At 38.5% G+C, this 20,385-nt stretch overlaps 1 protein-coding gene and 1 long non-coding RNA gene across 3 annotated transcripts in view; one reads left to right on the top strand and one right to left on the bottom strand.

The window, feature by feature from the left end:
* The window catches only part of LOC134677883 (synaptotagmin-7), an 836,427-nt gene that overhangs the window by 655,752 nt on the left and 160,290 nt on the right, over positions 1-20,385 (bottom strand). The gene's annotated exons all lie outside the window — the stretch shown is intronic.
* On the top strand, positions 16,106-18,751 carry LOC134677957 (uncharacterized). The gene is made up of 2 exons (XR_010100136.1): positions 16,106-16,300; positions 16,457-18,751. It is a non-coding gene; the product is annotated as an uncharacterized LOC134677957 (long non-coding RNA).

Raw genomic sequence — 20,385 nt, 5'->3', positions numbered from 1 at the left:
GGCCCAGCGCCCGGCGCTTATATAAGGATTTGGCCTCGCGTTTGGTCGATGCCACGAGTGACCAGAGGGCTGGCCAGTATTTTGCCCAGAGAATTAGCATCGCTATTCAACGGGGAAATGCGGCCAGCTTTTTGGGTATACTGCCTGCTGGCGGTGAGTTGGAGGGTATTTTATCGGTAGGTTTTTTTTTGTTTTTTTTTAGGGTTCCGTACCCAAAGGGTAAAACGGGACCCTATTACTAAGACTTCGCTGTCCGTTCGTCCGTCCGTCCGTCCGTCCGTCTGTCTATCACCAGGCTGTATCTCACGAACCGTGATAGCTAGACAGTTGAAATTTTCACAGATGATGTATTTCTGTTGCCGCTATAACAACAAATACTAAAAACAGAATAAAATAAAGATTTAAGTGGGGCTCCCTTACAGCAAACGTGATTTTTGACCAAAGTTAAGCAACGTCGGGCGTGGTCAGTACTTGGATGGGTGACCGTTTTCTTTTTGCATTTTTTTCCGTTTTTTTTTTTGCTTTATGGTACGGAACCCTTCGTGCGCGAGTCCGACTCGCACTTGCCCGGTTTTTTTTTGTTTCTTATTAATGTGTATTTTTAGAGTAAGTGAGATGAGGAAGCCTGTTGCTGATTTTATTGCTGTAGTTTTTTGTGACGATGCCTGTAGCTGATTGTAAATTTGTGTTTACCTGACGAAGCCTGCGTTGCGGATATAAAAGTTTGGTCTCTGAATAAAAGTAGAGGTCTGTGATATTTGGCTGTTTTTTAATTTCTATTTTTTCCAAATGTGGCGCTTAAATCGATATATTACATAACGCAGTCCATTTTATCTTTGCGGCAATACTTGTAACTAAAATGGCTCCAGGCTTCGAGATAGTAAACATCTGGTACAATAGGGAGTGCAGGATGCATCTCGACTTTTATTGCACTCTCGTTTGACTTGTTCTTGAGGAGCATTCCACGAATTTAGCTACATTTGTCCCATAGTACAGATGTAGTGCTTGTTTTCCATCGTATTTTCTCGGAAACGTTCGTATTTGTCATGCTACTTCAATCAACGTCAGTACTGACAGACTGATTGATATAGCAAGGTTGCAGAACATTAAATATCTTAAGAACGGAACTCCCCGGTACGGAGTGAAACATGTCGAGCGTTTTTCGACTTAAAATACGTGAGTGACCCGTTCTTAAGATATTTAATATGTCTGTGTCACACGGAAGTTGTTATTAAAATTTGCAGAACATTGTCAAAAACGCAAGATAATTCTCGGAAAACGAGAATTTAAAGCAAGTTTCCATTTAGAAAAAAAATGCATTACCAATAATATACCTACTTATCATGTATTTAGACAGGCAGAAGGAATATCTAATAAAACCTGTATTTTTTATTTAAAAACTCTACTTTTCATTTCAAATACGAGGATAAATACATGTGTATTTGACAATACAGTTCCTATCTTACTACTAACTACTATAAGGGTGCACCAAGCTACAGAAAAACACATCACAAGCAGTAATAACACTAATAACAGTGCAAGAAACACAGAATTAGGTTGCAAACAAGTGTCCGCACGTGACCCGACACCACGACCCAGATATGGAGGATCAACCACTCACCATTGACAAAACACAGTATCTGACATTGAGCCGTTCTCAAGAACGTTTAGTTTGCGTAGAGAACGTTCTCGCTCGAAAATGTTCCCCATAGTAAACTGAGAACTGATGAAAAATGTGGGAGATCGTGCCGCTCACGCATCGGCCTCCACAGTCACCAAACCCGTTGTCTAAACAGCAATGCATAAATCAGTGTAAATTCCAGTGCATAATTTAGTGATAAGTAATATTCTACCTAACTAATCACTTATGGATCCATGATGTCCGAAATAAAGTCTAAATAATAATAATATATTGTCTGCAATAGACGCAAAGGCCTGTGAAGATGAAACGGAGAACTAGGCGTTATCGGGATTACATAGACCGGTTTCCTCACGATGTTTTGTTTCACTGAAAAGCGACTGGTAAATATCAAATGATATATCGTACATACCTAAAGAAAAACTCATTGGTACCATCGCCCACACTGTTAACTATACATCGGTGGACCTTATGCCTTTTGTAATAAGGTTACACTAGCTGGAGTTTAAGCCTGTGAATACCGGATTGAAAGTCCCACGCTCTTATCACTAAGCTGCCGACATTCCTTAGCCTCAGTCCCTCTTATAGCACATAAATTATAATATGTAAATATGATATACCCGGTTTTGAAACGAAGCAAACCGGTATGCACACAAAGGATTAGTGCTCCAAGCGAATATGGAAGCGAAGGATTATATGGAAAATGTACGAATGATATAAAATGACGATATTCTTGTGTGGATTAACATGAAAGACGATGTTTGCCGAGGCTGTGGATTTTTCAATGTTAGAATAATACATTCAAACAATAAACGATTATTCGGGTTTTAGGGTTCCGTACGTCAAAAGGAAAAAACGGAACCCTTATAGGATCACTGTCTGTCTTTCCGTCTCTCACAGCCCATTTTCTCCAAAAGTACTGGACCAATTACCTACATTGAAATTTGGTACGCATATGTAAATTCGTGACCCAAAGACTATTTGTAATGGTATTTTTTAATAGTTATTTGTTAAAATTAAATTAAATATTGGGGACATCTTACACAAATCAACCTAGCCCCAAACTAAGCAATGCTTGTACTATGGGTGCTAGGCGACGATATAAATACTTATATAGATAAATACATACTTATATACATAGAAAACACCCATGACTCAGGAACAAATACTAGTGTTCATCACACAATTAAATGCCCTTACTGGGATTCGAACCCAGGACCATCGGCTTCGGCAGACCGGTCGTGTTGCTTGTAAATTGACATTTAAAAGTGCCCTTGTGGCCTATTTGCTGAATAAATCTTGGAGTTAAATCACGTACTTACACTCAACTCTGACCTAATTGTGAACGTTTGTTGCAGGTAGGGTTTGCAATCCGGATCCGAAATGTATGAAATTATCCGGATCTGGATCCGGATCCGCGGATCTGGATCCGGATCCGCGGATCTTCCCATACATTTCGGATCCGTCGTGCAAACCCTAGTTGCAGGGTTCTGTGACAGCTGTGTCTTATTGTATCATTTGAGTGAATTACAAAATAATTGTACCTACGTAAGTGACGGCGCGTCAAACATATCCATAGGCAATTTGGCTTACATATTTTCTTTTCAACTCTGCTCAAACGTCCAAACACAGGCAAGCCGGTGGGAATCGGCTTTTATGGAGGCGCCGCCACTGCTACGTAATAAAGCGCAGAGAAGCTGTGACTAGTCTTAATAATTGATTCATTTGTGTTACGAAAATTAACTATGTAAGCCTTGCCACCATCAATGTGCCTGCTCTTCTTGAGCCGACTGGCATTATCAGAGATGATGGCAAGAGGCCCGACTGGATGAGCTTTAGTTCCTTGGAGCTTGGGACGGATGCTGGTGTGGGATGCTACCTGTGTAGACACGCTGCACATAGGTCGGAAATCACGATTTAGGCCGCCAAAAATGTTTAGTACCCAAAACAGTTTTCCAGCTTGTAGGCACTGACCAACCACAATCACGGTTAAAATTCGGATGACGACTAATTTCGATAGCCTCCCGTACTTTTCGCTGAATCACAAACTTTTCTTTCGCCGGTCCGTCACCGTAAACGCAAGCTCCTGATGACACTCCTCGGTACGGAGTGAAACATGTCGAGCGTTTTTCAACTTAAAATACGTGAGTGACCCGTTCTTAATATATTTAATATTTCCCACACGGTCCTAAATGTTACAAAATGTCCAAAAGGGCCCGGATTTAGACAATTTGTCCAATTAAGCTGTCAAAATGGCGGTCGACAATCGCAAACGTGACTAGAGTGACAACATCCGCATCCATAACATCATGATTTGAGTCTTATCCTTTGAGATTAAGGTTGAAAGTGGCTTAGTAAGCTTAAGTACATTTAAAGTCGGTGGCTCTGAACGCCTTTTTGAGTTTAAACATCTTTTCTTAATTAGGTATTGATAACATCGATTATCGGTAGAGTGGAGACCCTGGGGAGAGTCACGCCCAGTAGGAAAACCAAAGATGCGTTGGTATGACGACATCAAAAAAACGGCTGGATCAAAATGGGTACAATGGGCACATAATAGATCAGAATGGCAAAAATTTAAGGAGGCCTACATCTCAAAGATTGAAAAGGGATAAAAAGAAAAGAAAGAAAGAACATCGATTAAGGATAAAATATTTTTATTAGGTAAATAGAAACGTCTGGAAACGATAGCACAAATTATTTTCTAATAGAGGAAAAATTGAGAAATTCCCTGGCGATTCCCGGATGGAAGCAAATATTAGAAAAATAAAGATAAACCCGTACCCCTAGAGTAAATTTCATTCGATAAGCGTGACGTACCCGTTTGCGTTAAGTGTCATTTTGTATGGGATTTTGAGTTTCCAAAACGTCCCTCTGTTCAAAATCCCATACAAAAATAAACAACGCAAACGCGAACTCACGTCACGCTATCTAGTGAAATTTATACTAGTTTATATTATAATTCTCAGCGAACATGACTGTCTGCACCACCGAACATAATGTGCAAAAGTGATTTGTGCACCAACGAACTGGCACCTCTTCTTAGTGTCCGTAAGGCCCGTCTTTACTAAGTAGTATACACGGTGGCTAAAAAATAAATGCATTCCCGTTGCCAGAGAGGTTTTGGGATTATACTGAGCAATTCATGCATAAAGGATGACTCACGTTAGACCGGGCCGTGCCCGGGCCGGGGCGTCCGACATGTCATTTTCTATGACGGCTGATCGGTGATCACGTGGTGCTTTCCATAGAAAACGAAGCTCCGGAAGCTCCGGTCCGGCCACGGCCCGGTCTAACGTGAGTCAACCTTTACAGCCTGCCTCTCTACACACTAAGCTACAGAGAGTTACGCGCTGACAGTGAATATTTCCACTTCGCTTTCGTAAAAACTATAGTGCCTACGTCAATTCTTGGGGCTAATTGCCAAGCGGACCCCAGGCTCCCATGAGCCGTGGCAAAATGCCGGAATAACGCGAGTAAGAAGAAGAAGAATGAATATTTCCACTACCTACATATTATTATTTAGGTTTCTATATAGGTAAATGATGAGGATATGCCCATGAAAGGAAAGAAGAAAGTATGAAACATGCATTATACCATGCTTATGCTTACTATACGAATGCCAGACATGGGCTTTAACAGAAAGACAAGAAAGTAAATTAAAAGCCTGTCAAAATTCAATAGAAAGGAGTTTTTTAGGTATAAAAAGAAGGGATAGAGTGAAATTACAAGAAATAAAAATGAAAACAAAATTTAAAAATGCACACACGGTCTACAGACAGTTTAAATGGCGTTGGACGGGGCTTAAGCTAAGAGAAATTAAAGAGAAATGGACTAAGTTAGTAACAGAATGGTATCCAAGAGACAGCAAAAGAAATAGAGGCAGACAAACCAAAAGATGGGAAGACGACTTTAAGAAAATCGCTGGTCCGGTATGGACCCCTTTAGCAAGAGACAGGAATACAAATGGAAATCTTTAGAGGAGGCCTTTGTCGACATGCAGACAAGCTGTTCTACACAAACACCCAGTTGTCGATAACATTGACTTAAGTTAGGATTAAATTAATTTAGTTAGTTTTATTAGTAAGTAGGCACATATTAATTGTAAGGAAAGAAACAGCAATAAAGGCTATTTTATTTATTTATAGGTAAATGTTAATTTTTCCAATCTTCACTTACTTATTTGTGCTAACTTCATATCAGTATTCAGTAACATACCAATATTATACCGAAGTACCTAATACAGCTATTAAATTACCAATAGGCCTCGTAGGCTTTCCTTACGGATCGTTGCTATTAAAATAGTAATATTCAAAGGTCGATATCGACAGGGATTTGCTTTGATATGGGTACGGGATCGCTGTCTGTAAGCATAGAATAAATAATAGTACTAGGTACAGAAGACACTCTCTAACAAAACGCGTCTGTTACGATCAGGACAGATACGGCCGCTAGGTGGCGACAGCGCCACGCGCGGCTTATGACTAGCCACCAAAGTTGGTGTAGAACGGATGTACTTCTACCTGTTGCAAAGCGACGAAATCGCGAATTGAGCCACGCCTGCTGTAGGTAACTACTACCTATGTGGTTACCTACGGCAAAGATTATCCTTTGAATAAAGTAATGAGAAGTAATGGAAACTGATGAATATTAACTATTCACGAATGCTGTCGGTTAATCCTAGACATGACCAAAGAGAATTTGAAATAGAAAGTTACTGTCATGGTAATTATGTAGCTACAGTGCATTTTCTGTCATCTTTCGACAGACGATTAAAACTGTTAGAACGCCATTTGACTTGGATCATTATTCTTTCACTGATATATGTTAACTTGTTAAATATTAATATTAACGCCATCTACTCGAGAGTAGGCTGAAGGTTATGGCGCCATCGCTCGAAAAGATTTCACCATACCCTTGGCCTATAGTCGAGTAGATGGCGTTAATATTGATATTTAATAAGTTAACACATATCAGTAAAATAATAATGATCAAAGTCAAATAGCGTTCTAATAGTTTTATCATCTGGTACCGGGGCAACCTGCCGAATTCTACGCCGAGTCAGAGGACGCAACGGAGCGACGCTGTTACGTCGTCACTCAAATCTAATGTTTAATTTGTCTTTGGTTTTTATTTGTAGTTTTTTGTTGTTTTCCTTGTATTCTGATTTTGTAGTTTCACAGTGCCTTCGTTTTTACAGTAATGCTGTGTCACTTATTTGAGTAATAAATAAAAAATAATTCTGTCGAAAGATGGCAGTAAATTTACAGTGGCTACATATTTACTTTGACAATCCGTCTCTATGCAATCTATTCTCTTTGATATGACCTTGCATGGTCAGCCAATGATCCTAGGATCTAATTTCGGTAGGGGCATTTATTTGTGTGAGTAAGTAGGTACGAAAGTATTACCTAACTGTGGCGTTATCTATGAAAAGGGACCTTATTGTCGATGGCCCTTACGCCATTATTAAAGATGCTCCGATGTAAATCCAATGCCGCGTGACGCTGAGTGGCGTAAGTGCCATCGACAATAATGTCCCTTTTCATAGATAATGCCCCTTTATGACGCATTTCGTACTTTGTCATAGTGACGATCAATATGAAGGTCGCTAGAGACCTCACACTATTTAATTGTCACTGTGATAATGATAAGGTACAAAATCGGTCATAAATTAAAACTTTTGACTGTACCTATGTCGCAGTCGGATCGTATAATCCGCCGTATTACATTACGGCTAGCCGTTTTCAAAAACAGAGGCGTTTTGAAATGCGGCGGTTTAACGATTAGCCGTATTGAATGTGGCTGAATGAGAATCCGCCGGAATGTATTCGGCGCCATACGTTCTTCAACACGGCTAGCCGTAATGTAATGCAGCGAGTCATTAGCCGCCGTTTTGACAGTTTTTAGTTCCCATTTTTAACACTTGTGGCGCTGTCTGACAAACGCTGGGGTGTCCATCAAATCTGGAGTTCGTCGGACTGTTTCTTTTCAAATAACATCTCCTTCGCAACTTAATTAGACGGAGCCCCGCTTCGCGGGGCTCCTATTTCTGGGCGGTTTGCCCTTCGGGCATCTGAAGCTACCTAACGAACCTAACCTACCTACCTATTTATTAAGTGAGACATCCGTGAAAACATTACACTTGGGAAAAAAGCGTAGGTAGGTAAGTAGGTTAGGTTCGTTAGGTAGCTTCAGATGCCCGAAGGGCAAACCGCCCAGAAATAGGAGCCCCGCGAGTCTATTTAAGTTGTGAAGGAATTTTTTTGTAAAAGAAACACATGTAGTGCGGTGGGACCATGGTAAAAATAAATTAAATTGCAAACATTGTCAAACTCCGGTTACGTAGGCGACCGAAAGAATTGGTCACTCTACAATCTAAAATAGTAGTACGATGCGGCTAAACGTAGGCCGCCTTATTGAAGAACGTATCGCAATGACAATCCGGCTAATCGTCGAACCGCCACATTTCAAAACGCCCCTGTTTTTGAAAACGGCTAGCCGTAATGTAATACGGCGGATTATACGATCTGACTACGACACCTACATATAACACAGATTTCCCTATTTATAAGAGTCATGGGTTTTTTCTATGTAGCTACTTAAGTTCGTTTCTTCAAGCAAGGAATTTACATAATGTGGCTAGGTCTGAACTAGGCCACGTGAGCACGTTAACACTGTAGCGAAATGTATGAAAACATGATAACTGTTAATATGGCATTATGTTTATTTTTTCTAAACTTAAGTTCCACTTAGAAAGTAAACAGCCTTGCGCGTGGAATTGACGTCTTAAAAGACGAATAAAATTGCACCGAATACCCTCCTCGGATCAGTGTATTAGTGTATATTACTCATATATCAGTCCGCACGAGTGAGCACGCAAGCGCGTGTCACGTCAATCTTCCTCAAATCTACGTCATTCGGAGGAAACTCCGCTCTGAGACATTTAAAAGTAAAAGGCTTTTATGTCGGAAAATTGAAGGGGTATTTGAGATTTTGAATTATTAAACACGCATACGTCCCGCCTGATCGCAAGCAGTCTCCGTAGCTTATGGACGCCTGCAACTCTAGAGGTAGAGTACATGCGTGGTGCCGACCCCTAACAAACCGCACCCTCGTTGAGCTCTGGCTTACTCACCGGCAGGAACAACACTATGAGTAGGGTAGGTATCTAGTGTAGAGATGCAACGGATAGTTGTTTGGCCGGATACCGCATATTCGGCCTGACCATCGGCCGAATATCCGGTATCCGGTCGCCGAATATTCGGCCAGCGGAACTATACCTACATTTCGGTTTTACAGGTGCGCATTCTGCAGGTTTGACCTGTTTCCTTTCTAGGTTCGAAATGAGTGCGCGTGCAAGTCAGTGGAATTATTGTTTTGTTTTAAGATAATAAACAAGTACGATTATGATCAAGACTGTTTCTTAAATCCAATTAGTTTACTCCGAATTCAAGTAATTTTACTATCCGGTATCCGGCCGGATATAAAAATCATGTCCGGATAGGCCGGATACCGGATAGTAACTAAATATAATCTAGTGTCATTCGGCTGCGGTTTTCTGTAAGGTGGAGATTCTCTCCCAGTTGGGCTCTGCTCTAAATCTGGTATGACATCCGCTGTGCTGTGCCCTACCACACAAAGCGAGATGACATTCTCAGTGCCCATACCTCTCTTTCGGACGTAGTTTAATGACATAGGTACCCGGGTCCAGAAGAGTATACATAGCTGATTTGACAGGTTAACTGGAAGCGATCCCTCAAAGGGATAAGTTCGCCTTTGTACTTAGACATTCGCAGTGCCCATACCTCTCTTTCGGACGTAGTTGAAGAACATACCCGGGCCCAAAAGAGTAGATAGCTCATTTGACAGGTTAGTGTGCTAACATAAAGGCCCCGTTTACTCCCGCACAGTAAAACCACTATAAAGTGAATATCCTTGATGACATAGTCAATATATTACGATTACTAAACCTTGTTAAGTTAATGACTCGAATTACGTGAAGTGATTCGTCAAGAACGCCCATTTTATTGTTATGGCCGAGTCGTATAGTGCGAGTTACTCGTGGCATATGGCACTGGTCCCACCGCGAGCTAGTAAGCTATGAGCTATCGGCTATAAACACGAACATTTAGAGACACGGCGATATTTATAGTTACTCGCCCAGCGGTGAGCTATAAATATCGCCGTGTCTCTTTTATTTACACGGGAGTGCTTATCTTTTGTTCGTGTTTATAGCCGATAGCTCATAGCTTACTAGCTCGCGGTGGGACCAGTGCCTAAAGGTGACGTTTGGACACAGAATAAGTAATAGTACTTAGGCACAGAAAGGACACTTCCTACAAAACCGAAGATTGACAGCGATTCAGGGTCGAATCATGATATCCCTTTCTAACTTATGGACCTATCCCTTTATTTGTGACGTTCCACGGGAAAAGGTACCTTATGAGGGTTTCTAGTTTCGGAGTTATGAAATGTTTTGTAAAGAGGTGAAAAAATGCTCAATTTTTTTTTATTGCGTGATCTCAAACCTTAATGCGTAACGTTTGTTTACCTGTTTTTATTTTTGTTATAAGTTAGTTATAAGCCTAGTAACGTCGTCTCAGAGTTTAGTAAAAAGGTACCTTATGGAAAAAAGTTTGAAAATTTCCAAAAAAACTAGTCAATACGGGAAAAGAAGTTTGGTAGAGAACTGTATTAGCATTCTGCAAAACTAATTTGATAATTTCAGTTCTGGTTGGGGCGCCTAGCAAATATTATAACCGTACATCGACCGACATTATAAATCCAAGTAGCCTGCTATTATACTAAAGTTACTCTCGTCAAGTCTTTCTTAACTAGAATAATCTTCATTTGGTTTGGTCGCATGCAATAAATCAGCCATTGGTTTGCTGAAAAATGCCAATACCCGACGCATTACCTTATGGAATATCTAAGGTCATTGAACCTCAATGCCGCTTGTCTTCAATGGCAACCAAAATATATTATTGATAAGAAATAGACGATTTATAACATCTTTACCCCAAAATATTATTAGTTTATCCTAACTGTTCCATCATCATCATGCCTCATCATGTAACTTAACCACAAGGTACCTTTTCATTACATACAAATTATTGGTCTTTTTTAAGATTATTATGACGAAGAACCAATTAAATTTGTGGCAGTTTAATTTAAATTAATAGTTTCTATTCATAAAAGATAAAAGCTTCAATGTGATTGATGTTTTGTAGTGATGTATTATTAGATTTATTTCCATAAGGTACCTTTTCGTAAATGTATGGAGCAAATACTGTTATTGTTATGTAAGTTTAAAGTGTCATAAGGGGTTAAATATAGTATTTAGTTGGGGTTTTAGGATTTATTTCATTTGAATGACAGAATTTCTTTCATATGTGGTCAGAAAAATTGATTGTGTGTTACATTAAAAGTAAAAATATTCAATTTTCTGATTTTATATGAAAAAGTCAGAAAATACATTTTCACCTCTAAATCGGTATTGTTTTTTGCTTAAACTGTCTCTCAGTGTCGTTTTCTAATAAATAAAATTTAAATCTTGAGAGCTCATTGCAATCAATCGTGAAAATGAAATAAAACTTTATTTTCAAGAGACTGGTTAGTATACACATAAATCAGTCGATATCAAAGGTTTCTATTTGCATTACAGAACAAGTCGCAACATTTTTTTAATCTCAGATATATAAGGTATTATTATTTGTAGTCAACTATGTAACTTACTTCAGGAACATAGTTTTTTAGGCGGCTAAACTTAAAACTTCTCTATCGTAAAGTTGCTCATTTCACAACATTATTTTCAAAAAATCATATCTCTGTAACTACGCAACTTAGGAGGTTGATCTTTTGTGTTATCGATAGCTTATTTATTGTAGATTACTGGGGTATGCATAACTCCATACCCGCCATAAGGTACCTTTGACCGTGGGACGTCACATTTAGGGTTGTCAAAATACAAGTAATTATTTTTGACGATATCTATGAAAAGGGACCTTATTGTCGATGGTGCTTACGCTATTATTAACGATGCTCCGATATAAATACAATGCCGCGCTACGCTATGCGGCGTAAGCGCCATCGACATTAAGGTCCCTTTTCATAGATAATGTCCCATTTTATGTGGTCGTTCACGCAAACGGAAGTCAAGTGGTGCCAACCCTAATAATTGCTCGGAGCAATGCTGAGTCGAACGGAGCTTTGCCCCGAAGTCAGGAGTGTCTCCTCACTGGTTTGGCTTCAGACTGCATTACTGTTTCAATATTGCAGCGTGACATAACTGTCGACTGCAATGCTGCCGAAAATGTCAAAAAACCCGAACAACAACATAGATTTTGATATTTGCGGCAGTAAAGTGTCATTCTATGGAACTTGCTACTAAACTAAATAGGTAATACTGCAGTAGTGCTGGGTGTAGTCTACAAAGTACTGTCAGCAGCAGAAGTTGCTATGCGGGCGAGGTGTTCAAAATGATCTTGACGCGACTTTATTGTTAACAGAATAAGAGCGTGTCAAGGTAATTTTGAACACCTCGCCCGCTTAGCAACTTCTGCTGCTGACTGTACCTGTCGATTTAAATATGATGGAAAATTATTTAGCATGGAAATTTAATATGTATTATAAAATACTTCCGAAGAATTTAATTTAGCTTATACGAAGCTTCGAGCAACACGGAAGGGAGGCGGCATTCGCACTATTTCCCTTCTGCCGAGGTACAAGATTAGCGCGTCAATTTAATCTAGCGCGGGTAATAAAACTAGTTGCACTTGGATTTTTCACTAGACTGAGTCCAGACGCGCGCGTGAACACTGCTGCACAAAAATGCCTGTTTGCTCGGTTTTTAGTTATAAAAAGAGGTGTGGGACATCAAATTTACAAAAAGAAAGTGTTACATTTCACATGTAATTTTTTTTTTACATATCATACGTTAAATTACATTTAAATACAATTATTATATTTTAGTCTCAAGTAATTGTTGGATTTATCGATTTTGCTCGCTCAGTACAAATTGCGGATCGGTCGAGCGACAAATCCGACTTCTCATCTCTCAGAATACAATGACGTCAATGACATACTTCAACGAAAATGTGTTAGTGTTGTAACACGGCTGTTTTGAAAGGGGGTAAAATAAATGAATGGAAAGCTCCGGCTTGTCAAAAATAAAAACAGCCATGTTAACAAAATAAATTGAAATCAAAATAAAATAAAATAAACTAAATGGAAACCTTGCTGTAGGAAAGCTAGGAGGAGAAACAATTAAACAAATTGATATCTAACAAACTTTATTAACCTAATATTATTATGTAAAAGCTCAGTGGTATAGCTGGGTCGCTTCACAGGTTCATGTTATAAGGTTTACACCAATTAATTAATTACTAAAGACTAAATTTCGAAATACCTAAGTTTTATGCACCAGAACTTTCAAAACTTTAAATTAAAATAACTATTGCTCTAAATCACATTTTAAATTTGTAGCCGAGCGCAGACGCAATTTAAAAATTAAAGATGCATCGGACCGACCTCAAAAACTGCTACCGGACCTGGAGCAGCGGGGAGTGACCTCGCCTATCCCCGGGAAGCTGACTGCTAACCTGGTTGGAGCCGGCCAGTGCAGATGACGTGGGTCAGATCCCACAGCATCATTTTAAAACTTCAAATTCGAAACATCTTGAAACTTCTAGAAACATCAAAAGCTTCTAGAAACATCCCGGCTCCTGCAAAGCGAGAAAAGGAAATATTAGCCGATGCCCTTTATGGCCGCTAGAGAAAAAATGAAACAATTCGAAATTTAGCTCACCGCACTGGAAGCTGTTAGGACTTCTGGCGGAGCGCTCCCTTCCCTCGAGCAGGAGTCAACTCTGTAAAGAACCAAAACTTGGTTAAGAACAAACCCACAATGTTTCGCGCCATTGTGGAATTGATCACAGCTAAATTCCATTTATACTTACTCAGTGGAACACACCGAAGGACTCGAACTGCTTCCACCATTTTGACCACCATGTGGAATGTGTGGTCTTATCACAAAATAGGGCTCATGCGAGCGTGCGTCCCCGGAGGGGTCCACACATCAAAAGTGCATGTCACCTCAGAATGACCTTCTCATATGTTGAGAACAAAAGGCAAAAAAACAAAAGTAGGGTGCCAATCCCCTGAAGACACAAATTCTTCGAAAATTCTGAACTGATTATTTAGACAAATTCACTCATGAGCCTAAGAAATATATTTTTATCATTAAATCTAATAAGGTTTCATTTCAGAGCCACTTTGTAAGTCTGTAATTTATATGTTTTGTTTTACATCAAACTTATTTTCTATCTATAAAAATCATACCTAAATCATACAAAGTTTTCCTGGAGTGACAACATAAATATCTCAAGTTTTAATTATTTTTACTCATATGACAACCCCGACAACAGATAAGCATCAAAAGGTGCATCTGAATGCAACAGATTATGCAAAGAAGTGCAATCAATCGAGTTAGTTTGGGATATTGTTAAAATCGTTGAAATAAGAAAAGGAATTCAACCCAAAAATATTAATTTTAAATCTAAGAAAATGTCTACGTTACAATACCCCCCTCCCCGATTTTAAGGTTCAACGTAGGTGAACCGCTCGCTGTCCTCAGCGACTTTCATCCTAAAACAAAATTTAAAACAAAGTGAAGGCAAGAAAACTAACCTACTCAAACTGACCTAGAAAACCTAGAATGTAAACAAAAAGTCTGACGCAACTTCGAGATTTAAAACATACCAAAAATGCTCAAACGAACCCCCAAAAAATCTTAAAGTAAAATCATACCAACGTTAAACAATTTAAAAATACTGCTGTTCTGACCGAACAAAAAAAATCTAAATAATAATCTCGAACCCACGTCAGTACCACGGAAGGTGAAAAAAAAACTATGCGGCCAACTGCGCTGCACATAGAAAAAAAACCTCAGTCTATCCTTCCAACCCGTAAACAAACCGTTGGCCTTCTCAGTACAACGCGACAAAAGCTTGTTGTGCTGAGAAAGCCAAAAACCAACCGCCAGGACCGATGTTCAGCATTCCTAAAATAAAACTCAGCTAGACCGGGCGAAAATGAGACCCATAATAGTCCCCTAACTATAAGCCTTCAACGAACACCTTTTTTTGTAACCCTACCGGTTGAGGACACTAAGGCCTGTCCCAACCCTTCAGGTAGACAACAATCATCAAATTAAACCCAAAAAATCCAAAACGGCCCTTTGAGTTGGTGAGGCACACCTGTCCCCCCAACTCTCCGGAATCAAAAACCAAAACAAAAAAAATGGTATACCTAAACAAAAACGAGGTATATAGCAGGTGAGTGGTTTGTCGTCCTTGGCGGCACGACGACTGGTACAAGACGAGGGGTCGTGCGTCCAAGGATAACTCCCCTAAACTCTAAAACCATAAATACTAAATCGAAAAAATTTCAACCATTTGACTGAGTTGCATTGCGGTAGCAGGCATGAAAAGAGGTGGCGGAGACACCGAGTGCCGTTCCAATGCCTTCAAAAATGGCTCACTGGATCGTCAACACGATAAACAAAAGGTACCAAACCAAAAGGGGTACCGCGGTCGATATGTCCAAAAAAGCAAGAACCCAATTTAAAACAGCCCCTCAAAAATGGTAACTGCTGGGTATGAACCCCATACCGACCAAATGCGTAGCCACAAATACGCAAAATTGCACAAAACCGTGCTCGAGTGTGGTAAGCACTCGAAACCTAAGTACTACCGAAATACAAACCCTTGGCTATGTTAAGGACTCGCTCTGACCTTAAAAAGTGAGCAAGTTGTTTCGCCCCAATTATACATCACGCACTTCACCATACCGTTCATATCTCATCTGTCGCCCCTACCATACTTCACGCATTACAAATCCCGTTCTTCCATCCCCGCAACAAAATTAGTAGTGAATACAGTCAGTGCTGTTCACCACGTACCGTGCATAATGTCGTGATTGGATATTTTACCATAATACCCAACACTCCAAACGAGACAACCGTGAAACAAAACGTTCTTGTGTAGGCGAGGCCTTGGAAAATACCACCTTCTTGAAAACCTACCAAAACTTGTGTCAAAATCCTAAACATGCCAGCCTTATTCGAAATTCCCGCCAATTCTCAAACCGAGATTACAAACTGTATTCTTGGCGAAATAAGGTCTAAATTAAAAAAACTACTTCAAATTAATATATCACATTAAATTTGAGTACTAAAAACCAAATCTCGTAACGTTATAAACCAAAAATCCTATAGTAATATTGTATTTAACTAAATAAATGTCAATATTTAAACAAATAAATTACAAAATCATTTTCCAAAAACGAGCGTTTTTATAAACGCTGAACTCGTTACGAATTAAAGAAAACACTACTAAAGTTTACGCGTTTCCGAACGCACCCTTACTGTGTCAAAAAAAAACAATTTCATGACTTAACCTTACTTTGCACTTTAAACTACAAAGAACAAAACTTTGGTTGCAAATATCATTTTAATTTGGAAAATTACCATCTAATATGAAACACAAGTCTTACGTTGTGTGAAGTACCGTTAAAAACTCGAATTACGGTAAATATTAAAAACGCTAAATCAGCGACTCAAAACTACACAGAGTTAACCGAAAACTACCAAAAATACAGGTAAAACACTAAATCTTGAGATCAGGAATCATCTTATTTCACACGATTTTCCCTCTCCCTTCAAAATCAACGCTAAATGTCATTTCAAAGTCAAATAAACTAAACTAACCAAAAAAATGTATTGCATACCTCAAAATTTAAGTGAACTTGTTACAGATTACATCAAAACCGTGCTGAATTTGGATATTACCACTACAAAACAAAAGGCATCCAGCCATTTCTACAACTGGACTGCCGGATCACAGGAATTTATAATTTTGAAAATGAAATCATGTCAATTGTTCTGGAACTATAAGCGCTAGCACGCCGAAGAAGAATATCTTCATTCTTTAAGAAGTTAAATGATCATGAAACACCACAAGCATCTCGCCGGACACTACTGCCAGACCAGACTTCCATACTAAACTGTTTCCCCTGCGGCTATGCGGAGATTTCTGAAAAACAAAATGCCGACATCGCTTCCACAGCTCCTTGGACCTAGGATGATCTCCAGATTGGCTTGACCACCCTAAATAAATGTACCTATCCATAAGCTGTGAAATTGAGTGTTGCGTTTCAACTTTATTAAACTAAATATGCTACTGCATTGAAATTTCTGGTGCTTCATGTTTACAAAAACTGTGCTGTGTATAGAAAATAAAATAAAATAATGTTAACATAACTATTGTTTTCCTTAACAAACTTGAAATGTGGTGAAATTATTATGCCTTCCGGCTTAACTGTTAAAACATAAAAAATTACAAAATTCATTATAAAACATTTATGAAAGTGCCGTTCCATCAAATCTATAAAAATCACAAAACAACATTCTACTAAAATTCACATATTTTCCTCCTAAATATGAAATTCTGGACTAAATATAGATTACTACAAGTGATCACAAGTGGCAAAATTGTGTTCTCCTATCTTATGTTACAAAATACAAAATTCTTATTTTTTCATTGAAATTTAAATGTTAAAAGTGAAACCAAACGAAATTCTAGTGTCAAAACTTCAAAATAGTATCCAAATTTACTAAAAATGCAACACGTGTTATTGACATCTGTCAAGTCAGCAAAATTTCATAACCTCTAAATGTATCATACAAAATTCTATGATTTTCGAAAATAATTACATGTAAATGTACAGAAAACAGCATAAATGTGAGCAAATGCCCCAATTATGGTATGCAATACCCAAAAAATCTTTGAAATGTAACAAAATACTCTACAAAAGGTGAGTGAAACAAAATTATTTTCTGGTGCATAAAAATAAATCTAGACTTTTCCTGCAGCAAGTAATTATTTAAAAACCTGAAATCCTTGGGCGCCATTGTAACACGGGTGTTTTGAAAGGGGGTAAAATAAATGAATGGAAAGCTCCGGCTTGTCAAAAATAAAAACAGCCATGTTAACAAAATAAATTGAAATCAAAATAAAATAAAATAAACTAAATGGAAACCTTGCTGTAGGAAAGCTAGGAGGAGAAACAATTAAACAAATTGATATCTAACAAACTTTATTAACCTAATATTATTATGTAAAAGCTCAGTGGTATAGCTGGGTCGCTTCACAGGTTCATGTTATAAGGTTTACACCAATTAATTAATTACTAAAGACTAAATTTCGAAATACCTAAGTTTTATGCACCAGAACTTTCAAAACTTTAAATTAAAATAACTATTGCTCTAAATCACATTTTAAATTTGTAGCCGAGCGCAGACGCAATTTAAAAATTAAAGATGCATCGGACCGACCTCAAAAACTGCTACCGGACCTGGAGCAGCGGGGAGTGACCTCGCCTATCCCCGGGAAGCTGACTGCTAACCTGGTTGGAGCCGGCCAGTGCAGATGACGTGGGTCAGATCCCACAGCATCATTTTAAAACTTCAAATTCGAAACATCTTGAAACTTCTAGAAACATCAAAAGCTTCTAGAAACATCCCGGCTCCTGCAAAGCGAGAAAAGGAAATATTAGCCGATGCCCTTTATGGCCGCTAGAGAAAAAATGAAACAATTCGAAATTTAGCTCACCGCACTGGAAGCTGTTAGGACTTCTGGCGGAGCGCTCCCTTCCCTCGAGCAGGAGTCAACTCTGTAAAGAACCAAAACTTGGTTAAGAACAAACCCACAATGTTTCGCGCCATTGTGGAATTGATCACAGCTAAATTCCATTTATACTTACTCAGTGGAACACACCGAAGGACTCGAACTGCTTCCACCATTTTGACCACCATGTGGAATGTGTGGTCTTATCACAAAATAGGGCTCATGCGAGCGTGCGTCCCCGGAGGGGTCCACACATCAAAAGTGCATGTCACCTCAGAATGACCTTCTCATATGTTGAGAACAAAAGGCAAAAAAACAAAAGTAGGGTGCCAATCCCCTGAAGACACAAATTCTTCGAAAATTCTGAACTGATTATTTAGACAAATTCACTCATGAGCCTAAGAAATATATTTTTATCATTAAATCTAATAAGGTTTCATTTCAGAGCCACTTTGTAAGTCTGTAATTTATATGTTTTGTTTTACATCAAACTTATTTTCTATCTATAAAAATCATACCTAAATCATACAAAGTTTTCCTGGAGTGACAACATAAATATCTCAAGTTTTAATTATTTTTACTCATATGACAACCCCGACAACAGATAAGCATCAAAAGGTGCATCTGAATGCAACAGATTATGCAAAGAAGTGCAATCAATCGAGTTAGTTTGGGATATTGTTAAAATCGTTGAAATAAGAAAAGGAATTCAACCCAAAAATATTAATTTAAAATCTAAGAAAATGTCTACGTTACAGTGTGCGTGTTGTGACACTAGTCACTCGTCCGTACACAAAAAGAGATCGAGGTTTGCAAGATTTGTCTTTGACGTGTGTCATTTTCTATGTATTTGTGTCATCATTACAGATTGGATTTTGTATGTAAGTGTGTGAGAAATGCGACTGAGTGCAACTTTCCCCCGCGAAAAATGGCAGAAAGATTTGTACGGCGAGATATCGCTTGGGCCCCTCCCTTCCGACATGTCGGAAGCCGGTGTTGCTCGAAGATACGAAGCGACTCTGTCAGTGACAACTTGTCATATATGTTGATAGGTAAAAAAGAATCATTTCTGCCCTGCCAAATTATTAGTACATTACTACGAAGGCCGGGAAATAGGGTCTTGCCAGCTGTGTGTGATATAAAGAATAATAATCATTTTATGAACCAAATACTATTCCAGTAACAATTAAAACAATTTACTTAATTTTTAGCGTCAAGACCGCCTGTTTTTACCCAGTTATAATTTTCTTCTTAGTTTATTTTTATTTTACATATGAAATGTATGGTTTTTGGAGCAATATTCTATTTGCTTGCTATTCCAGCCGATGTATGTATACCTACGTATAGTGTTTTGAAATGTGTGAGAATTCAACCAAAACCTAATAATAACCTGCCCCGCTGCTGGCGGCACCCTAGGTTAGGTTTTTTATAATGTGTTTATACTTATTTTTTGTTGTTTTTTATGTGTTTTTGTATTTTACTTTTATATTCATGTTATAAATGACCTAGCCTAAGAAGAAAAATAAATAAATGAAAGAAACCTAAATGTTAAAAGTACGGCGCGGTAAGGCGATAGAATACGAGCTACTTACTCTGCCAGTAGCTCGTACAATGTAACGCTGACTTAACAATCCTTCAATAAATTAACATTAACACTCGTAAAGTTAACGGCAGAATCTTAACGGACCATCAACGGAACCCATTCAGAAGGGTTTGCATTCATTAATGTTTTACGATGAGTCGCAGGAATTTTCCAAATATATACGTTCGTACGTAACTGTCATATTTTTGACACATTTTATGCGTAAACATGGCAACAATATGGTAACTTTAAAATGCATTAATAACTTACCTAACCCATTCCGAACCCATTCAGAAGGGTTTGCATTCATTAATGTTTTACGATGAGTCGCAGGAATTTTCCAAATATATACGTTCGTACGTAACTGTCATATTTTTGACACATTTTATGCATAAACATGGCAACAATTTAGTATGTGATTTTTTTGTTCCATTTTATTCAATTTCTACTATGTATTTTTGTCGCACTATACGAAA

The sequence above is a fragment of the Cydia fagiglandana genome, chromosome 27, assembly GCF_963556715.1.
Source record: "Cydia fagiglandana chromosome 27, ilCydFagi1.1, whole genome shotgun sequence".
Taxonomy (NCBI): Eukaryota; Metazoa; Arthropoda; class Insecta; order Lepidoptera; family Tortricidae; genus Cydia; species Cydia fagiglandana.
Note: the sequence above shows the minus strand (reverse complement) of the source record. Positions and strands in the feature narration are given on the sequence as shown.